Source organism: Xyrauchen texanus, chromosome 8 (assembly GCF_025860055.1).
Source record: "Xyrauchen texanus isolate HMW12.3.18 chromosome 8, RBS_HiC_50CHRs, whole genome shotgun sequence".
In the NCBI taxonomy this organism is placed as follows: Eukaryota; Metazoa; Chordata; class Actinopteri; order Cypriniformes; family Catostomidae; genus Xyrauchen; species Xyrauchen texanus.
In genome coordinates, this window is record NC_068283.1 from 23879008 (window position 1) to 23887727 (window position 8720).

Consider the following 8720-nt stretch of genomic DNA (forward strand, 5'->3'; position numbering starts at 1 on the left):
TGTTGAGCAAACGGTTCTGTCACTATCTTCAGATGGACACCAAAATAGTGGGTTTTATCGAGAATGTGGTTTACTGTAAGAAAGCCTTTAAATGTTCTGGATAAGCGGTGTACACTTTACTTTCGCACATGTGCAGCTCGTCAGAAAGAAGCGTCTCCGTAGCAGCGTAATCCCGTGACACTTCTGTAAACAACAAACATGGCATCCGAGAAAGACTATGCTAGCCGAGGTAAGGGACATTCCATCATTTAAACTGGTGTGTATAAATGAGTATAGTTTTCAAAGCATGTGGATATGCTTGTTTTTCTCAACAAAAACATGACATGAGATACAATATAAATATGATAACGTATATGGTGAATGTTTATAGTCATCCTGTACGTTAACAGTCTACTTAATTAGCGGTTTCTTTTTCTTCACTTTGAGTGAGCTAAAATGCTTTCATTCTATTCTTTTTTTGTTTTCATGCATTGCTTGTTTATATATATATATATATATATATATATATATATATATATATATATATATATATAAATAAATAAATAAATAAAAACACAGGACATAATATAAGCTTGTTTTGATTATAATTAGAAGCTTGTTTTTTTTATTGGTGTGGCAACCTTTGACAAAAAAAAAAAATATATATTTTACAATGTCTCTTTCTCATTAATTACCTTTGTTTAAATAATAGAATATTAAAAAAAAAATAATAATAATTTAAATATTCGAATACCAAATTATTGATGAATGCCCATCCATAAGTACAACCATCACTGCAACACTCCACCGATCTGGGCTATATGGCAGAGTGGTCTGATTGAGGCCTTTCCTCAGTGCAAGAATGAAAGCCCGCTTGAAATTGGTAAAAAAAAAAAAAATGCACCTAAACGGCTCTTGAGAAACTAGATTCTCTGGTCTGAATGAAATGAAGATTGAACTGTTTGGCCTCAATTCTAAGCATGTCTGGAGGAAACCAGGCACCGCTCATCATCTGCTCAATATCATGACAACGCTTAAGCATGGTGGTAGTAGCATCATGCTGTCAGGATGTTTTTCAGCTGCAGGGACTGGTCATGGTTAAAGAAAAGCTGAACACAGCAAAATACAGAGATATCCTTAATAGAAACCTGGTCCAGAGTGCTCAGGTCCTCAGACTGGGCTGAAGGCTCACCTTCCAACAGGACAGTCTTGGTCCCAAGCACACAGCCAAGACAACGCAAGAGTGGCTTAGGGAGAACTCTTTGAATGTCCTTGAGAGGCCCAGCCAGAGCCTGGAATGTAACCCAATCTAAAATCTCTGGAGAGACCTGAAAATGGCTGTCCACCGACGGTCCCCATCCAACCTGACAGAGCTTGAGAGGATCTGCAGAGAAGAATGGCTGAAAATCCCCAAAATCAGGTGCGTAAAGCTTGTAGCATCATACCCAGACAAACTTGATGCTGTAATCGTTGCCAATGGTGTTTCAACGAAGTACCGAGTTAAGGGTCTTCTAATGTCAATGTGATATCAGTTCCTTATTTTGAATAATTTTTTTTAAGTTATCAAAATAAAATTTTTGCTTTGTCATTATGGGCTTTGGAGTGTAGTTTGATATGAAAAAATAATAATAATACAAATTTAAAGCAAGGGTCTTCAACAGGGTTAGTTATTATTGTTTGATCCAACATTGGCACTTATAATTACTCACAGCAAAAGCTGAGACAAATGTATGTATTTTAATCCATCGAAATGTTAATGTTCCTTGCACATGCATGCCAAAACTTTCTCTTTTTAATCCTTTCATATTCGCGCATCCTGTTGTATTTTGTTATGAACTGATTGGAACGCTAAACTATTTAAGTGTGACGAGACAGAGCTAGTCAGCAGAAGCTTGGAGTGCAGACAAACCATTCACTCGCCCAATCACAACTAGAGCCGACCCGCATCAGGTTCAGCAGCGCTGCAGTGGAGGAGGGTCACATGAGTAAAACAAGTCTGCTTCACGTAGGTCGAGCTGTACAGCTGAGCTGATGACTACTTACAATTTCTTTTATTTTTAGTTTCGTTTTGCTTTCAGAACATTAGTTTACTTGCCTGGTGTAGCCTAAATACATTTACCGCTGAGATGATCAAGCTGGCACTGTCCTAAATGTTACACACACACACACACACACACACACACACACACACACACACACAACGGTGACTCAAAACAACAACATAATTAAAAGGTGCACTCAGTCATTGTTTTCCTCATGGCGAAGTTTTACACCTAATGAAAATTAATTTTAAAATATATGTATAAAATTTATCACTCACATAAGATGGAAGACTCCATATTAGTAACCTTATAAAAATGTATTTATTCTGCACGGACAGGGTCTGTCTGTCTGTCTTTTTCTTTTTATTAAGTTGGGGGTATGGAACAGTGATTAACCAGAACATTTTTAAATGTCACTTCACGTTCAGAAAAGTTGCAAACCCCTGCTGTACATTATTTAATAATTATTTAAATAGCTTTGCAATATAAACATCATAAAGTATGACCATACATTAATATGGTAGCATACCAAACACATTTTATAGGCATAAAATGCAATACTCCACTTTATACAATATGTAACAAATATATAACAGGGGTCCCGGCTCAATCACCAATGGGTTTTTGGATCGAAAATTGTTGAAGACCCCTGATTTAAAGAATTTTAGCATAAGGCTGCAACATAAAATACAAAAAAATGAAGGGGTCTGAATACTTTCTGAACACACTGTATATTTATATTAGATATAGTACACAAAAAGTACAATTTACTGTTATTCAATTTCCTCTTTTTTCTTCTCACATCACATTAATGATTTATACTTTTAATGATTTGCATTTACAATTTACAGTCTTTTTTTCTTAGATGGTTGTTTGCTATTTCTTTAAGTTTATTTCAGAAAAACAATAAAATCTTTTCCCCATGTGAGAATATCTGTAAGGCAAACAATACAGATTATCCAGATCTGACACCAATAGAAGTCACATAGTTTCCATTCAGGGCAGGTGGAAAGTTAAGTCCAGTGTTGATGCAGCGAAACTTCCTCTAGTTGTTTTTAACTGGGAGATTCCGACAGATCACAGAGATGCAGCAATGTTGTGAATCCTGTCCTGAGAAAAAGGACTCTTTATCTTCAGGATTTCATGTGTGTATTTAAACCTTGCATTGTCCCTGTTTAGAGAAGCAAAAAAGTATTCTATATCATATCTATATCAAATTTGCTATACTGCGACACCAGGATAGCAAATTTTACATGGTATAAGCCTAAGGTTGTTCTGTATTTTTAATATGGTTGTTCACCTGTAGCTATCTATTTGTTATATGTAAATACCCAAAGTGGAAGGTACTTGGTTCACTCCTCAATATGTAAAGCGAAAAACGACTCAAAAGCAAATCCACCCAATCTGCAGAAGAATTATTCACTGAGACAAGTCTCATAACAATATCAGACAACAGACTCAGACATGATTCCAAAGAACTGAAAGTAGAGAATCATGCTAAACAACAATACTGTAATAATAATCACACATCTAACTGTGGATGAGAGACAGACCTTCACCCTGTCGATATAGGGGTTGATGTAGTTTGCATTGTCCAGGTCCAAAATATGAACAAGCTCCAGAAATGGACTACCCTCAGGAAATGCAACTGCTCTGTGTGTTAAGATTCTTTCACACAAATCTCCCCACTGCAAGCGCTCTGTTTCTCTGTAGTCATGAATGGCCTGAGTGGACAATTAACAATGTCAGATGAAAAAATATTAAGGAAATGCAAATAAAACCTTCAGGGTGCACAATTCAGTTCCTGGTGGTCCTACTTCCTCCACAGTTTAACTCCAACTTTAATCAAAAACTCCGGAAAGAGCTCAAATGAAAGCTGCCACACCAATGTTTAGTTACTTATTGTATCAGATCACAGAATTATAGTATTAAATCTTGACGTTAACATTTCCAGATCCTTCAGTAATAAACCTGCATAAGATGTGATGTAAAAACTAATTAACTACTTTTTGCTTTACAAGCAGCAACAAATGAAATCGCAAATACTGTTTTCAAACAGGTTCCCCCACAAATCTTACTCACAGCAGCGCCATCTTTGATTTTTGACGAGAATGACAACGAGGCTGTTAGGGATAGGCATTCAGTCTTTTCAATGGGTTCAACTGCAGTTGAAGTGTTCTTGGATCGTTCTGCAGACAAAACATTGAAAAAATATAATTCCAAGAACATTAATTGGACTAAAAACTCCAGACAACATAAATTGTGGAAAACCAGATGGAATCTACAAACTTTATACAGCTTTACACCGTGGGTGTCATTGAAGAGATGCTAAGCCGCCTTTTCACTGCATCCGACAAATGACAGAGGACAGACCGGATGTCATTATTTTCCAATGGGGAGTCGCACGGGGGCTGCGTGAGGTTCCGACCATCTCCGGATGTTACATTTTCGGATCCAATTTAAGACTTGGCTGCAATAAAATATTTCAACTCGTGCGACTAGACCATATGCGACTGCCCGACCAGAAGTAATGTATTCTTAAAAACTAACAGCGTGAAGTGAGAAATATCAATAGAATTGGTCATGAACTTTTTTCGAAATGTCTGCTACTTTTGTATTTTGGACAATTCATAATGTAGAAGTCAGAAATTATTGTTTGCATTGCAAATAACACAAAAAGCTTTTGGAATTACAGTAAACGTGTGATTTAAATGTGTACATGTTTCATTTATTTTTGCACATGCAAAACCTACATATTTAGAATCACTTCTATGAATTTCTTATTCATATTTTCTGAATTAGGGTTGTTGCTGTTAATTATCATAATATTAACTATAAAATCAGTAATAATGATAAAAATACTATTAATAATAAATACTGAGTTTTGTTCTTCTCAACCAAATCACACACAGTAATGTCATTCTGAGGTATACCCAGGGTTGGGAGGGTTAATTTTCCTAGTATTTTTTTTTCTAAGTCCTTTTTCTACTTATTTAAAAAGAACGTTCTCTTCATCCTCACTCATGAAATTCAACCTGTTCCCGCATTGCTGACAAAATTGCTGCGACGATCCATGCGACCACTTGCTTGCACTCTATGCACTCAGGGTCTTTTCGCAGAGCTAAACTTTTCGAGGTAAACATATAATATGAAAGGCTTTGGAAAGATTTCCTCTGTGCTTGTACCGTTACTGTAATAAGTAGTCTCATTCTGTCCTGGAAACATAACACCTTACATTGTCATAATCTACTCCACGATATTCAAAAATGTATCGCATGTCTCATGTTGTCATTAAGAGTGCGCCATTTTGAAATCCTAGAATTGCTGGTGAAATCAACAGTAGGCTACACTGGTAAACGACAAAGTTTGGATAATTATATATACATATATAGATATATATATATATCTTGTCATCTAACACAGTGTTTCTCAACTGGTGGATTCGTCTATTTGCACTGGATTCCGGACAGCAGGGAAAGAACAATGCAATGGTTCTCCCATTGAAGATATTTCGGCGGCCAGTGATAGCCTATTTAGGACTGCCGAGACCGATTTAATGATAATCTCGCAGCTAAAGACTTCTCATCAGCACTGCGATATTTATTTATTTTTATGCTATGTGCATATGCACTAATGTTTATTATTTAACGTGCAATCTTGCTTTTCACCACAAGAGAGCACCACACTACTTTCCCTGGTGCCTCTTCAACTTAAAGCGTTAATGATACATTAATTAGTTCCAGACTCCACTTGTAATACTGCCATTTTTTTATTATTAATATTTATTGAACGTTAATAGAACGTTGAACGTAAATGAAATAAGCCCCCCACACACACACACCTCTTCTTTGGTAGGCCTATCTATTATTATCCAGAAGTGTGACAATGCAATCCTCTGTAGCCTACCCATCTCTGATGACTGTGCTACACACCATTATTACCCTGTTCTTTTGTTAATTTACAGTAGCATGTGTACAATTTCTCTCTCTATCACACACATACGCTCACAAACTTCACTGACTGATTTCTATCATCAATTTGCCCATAAGGCTGTAATTATGGTCATTATTTGTAATTGTAATTGTCAGGCAATGCTGTTTGTGGTAGTAAAATGGAATTAATCAGTCTGTTAGTCTGTGAGATTTACAGGCTGTTAAACACTGAGTGCTGATACGTGGCTCTGGAATTCTGTATATCCACGCTACAGCAAGGATAACAAGATTGCAATGACTGAAACAACTAAGAACACAGCCATAGAACACATACATTGTTTGTGTTAGTTTTTCTGTAGCTCTTTCATACAGCAGTATAGCCTACACATCAGCTTAAATGATAGGAGTGGGAGGAACAATTTTACTGTGATGTTATGTCACTTGAGAAAGTGTTTATATAAGTGAAAGAAGTCCTACTGCAGAGACTGAAAGAGGGAAATTTACTTCAAGTAATCAGAGTCCAAACAATGACAGAAAAACCTCATGTAATTAACTACTGTAAAATGTGTGGCTTAATTGACTTGTTGGAGGCTAGTTCAGTGTGACACATATTGGAATACAGGCATATAAATATTATTTCTCCCTTTTTAAAAACATCTAATTTGATGTGATTTTCTCTCTCTCTCTCTCTCTCTCTCTCTCTCTCAATTTCAATTTTCAAGTACTTTATTGGCATGATTGTGTTTACATACAATATTGCCAAAGCATTAATACACAAAACAGATAATGACAAGACAAATAATAATAATAAAATCGTAACAAATAACAATAAAGATAAAAAGATCTCTCTGTCTCTCTTTAATTAATTAATTTTAATGGTTGGCGGGGCACAGAGAAGAGAGCTGTATTATTTGATTATTTGCAATTAAAAAGGCAGATATAATGCTATTACAAGAGACCCATACAAATGTTCAAAATCAAGTGCAATGGATGACCGAATGGAAGGGTAGTGCACTGCTTAGTCATGGTTCAAACTTAAGCGCAAGTGTTGCAATACATCTTTCATTACGGGTAAATAGTCAGGCTTTTGTGTCTGAAATAATTTCTGGTAGGATTTTGCGAGTGGATGTTACCTTAGGGGATTCTTATTTTACTTTTTTTAATGTCTATGCACCAAATATAGGGATTGACCGTATACCTTTAAAAAAAAAAAAGAACTCTCTGAAGCTATATCTGCTGTGGATATGAATCATGAGGAACCTCATCCTTCTTCAGCTGAAGCACTTAGATCTTTAATTAATTATCATGGTTTTACTAATTTATGGGTTAGGCAGTATACCTGGCTTAAACTGAATTCTAATTGAATGTCAGCAGCACAACTTATATTTATATATATTTATATACATTTGGCAGACGCTTTTATCCAAAGCAACTTACAGTGCACTTATTACAGGGACAATCCCCCCAGAGCAACCTGGATTAAGTGCCTTGCTCAAGGACACAATGGTGGTGGCTGTGGGGCTCGAACCAGCATCCTTCTGATTACCAGATTACCAGTTATGTGCTTAGACCACTACACCACCACCAAAAAGTTAAAGTGAAAGTTAATAATTCGGACAGATTTTTTGGTGTCTCTATTTCTCCAAATTTCTTGTCTGATCACCACTATATATCTATGACTGTTTCTGTTCCTTTTATTAAATCTTATTCTTCATATTGGCATTTTAATAATAACTTACTCCAGGATAATTATTTTATTCCTGATTTTCATTCTTTTTGGGAAGCTTGGAGAGAGGAAAGACAGTTTTCAAGTCAGTGGTGGGTTATAGGCAAAGTACAGATAAAACATTTCTGCAGTATACTGCTCACAGTACTAGAGACCTTAAATAGGAAATGAAGATTCTGGATCAAAAAATACTTCAGTCAAACTTTAAAGCCAATAATGATGATTCATCTCTCACAGATATTGAAAGAAAGAAATTTATTTTAAAGAATCTTTTGGAAGATAGGGGAAAAGGAGCTTTGATTAGAGCCAAATACACTAATTTAAATAAAATGGGTGCTCTTACAGCTTTTTTTTGGACTAGAAAAAAAGTCCAGAGATAAGAAATAATTTCATTACTTAAAACATTCCAATGGTCAAGAAATAACTGATCAACAAGAAATAAATGCTGTTGCTTTGTTATTTTATGAACAATTGTATAAGGTAGAATTATGTGAAGAATCAGCTGTAAATGAGTTCTTATGTAACCTTCCTCAGATTTTAGAGCAAGATAAAAAAGATTTAGAGTTCTCTTAATTTTCCTGAGATTTCAAAAGCTGTTTTAGATTTGAATCCTGGGAAGTCTCTTGGGATAAGATATAGAATGTATAAATTTACAACATTTTTGATGGGAGAATGGAGGGAAATGGGACTTCCTCAATTACCTCAACAGTGTCAATGGACTCAAGATGGTTTTAAAATCCTTGGGATCTACTTTGGGATTGATGAGTAAACTGGGAAGGACTTTCTGACAAGGTGGTAGGGAGAATCCAGAGGTGAAGATGGATTCTTCCACAGCTCTCATACAGAAGAAGTGTTTTAATCATTAACAATCTGGCAGCTTCAATGCTGTGGCATAAACTCACAGTTTTGAACCCTCCCAAAGATTTCTTCTACAAAAGAATACTTTTTCTGGAATGTTCATCACTGGCTTCCACCACCACATTCAGCCTCATTTTGCTTAAAAATATGACCAATGTCAAGCTGGATATGACAGTTATCCAG

At 35.8% G+C, this 8720-nt stretch overlaps 1 pseudogene; it reads right to left on the minus strand.

Moving 5' to 3' along the window:
• Window positions 1-3066: 3066 nt before the first annotated feature.
• On the minus strand, window positions 3067-5230 carry LOC127648123 (alpha-ketoglutarate-dependent dioxygenase alkB homolog 7, mitochondrial-like; annotated as a pseudogene).
• Window positions 5231-8720: the final 3490 nt, after the last annotated feature.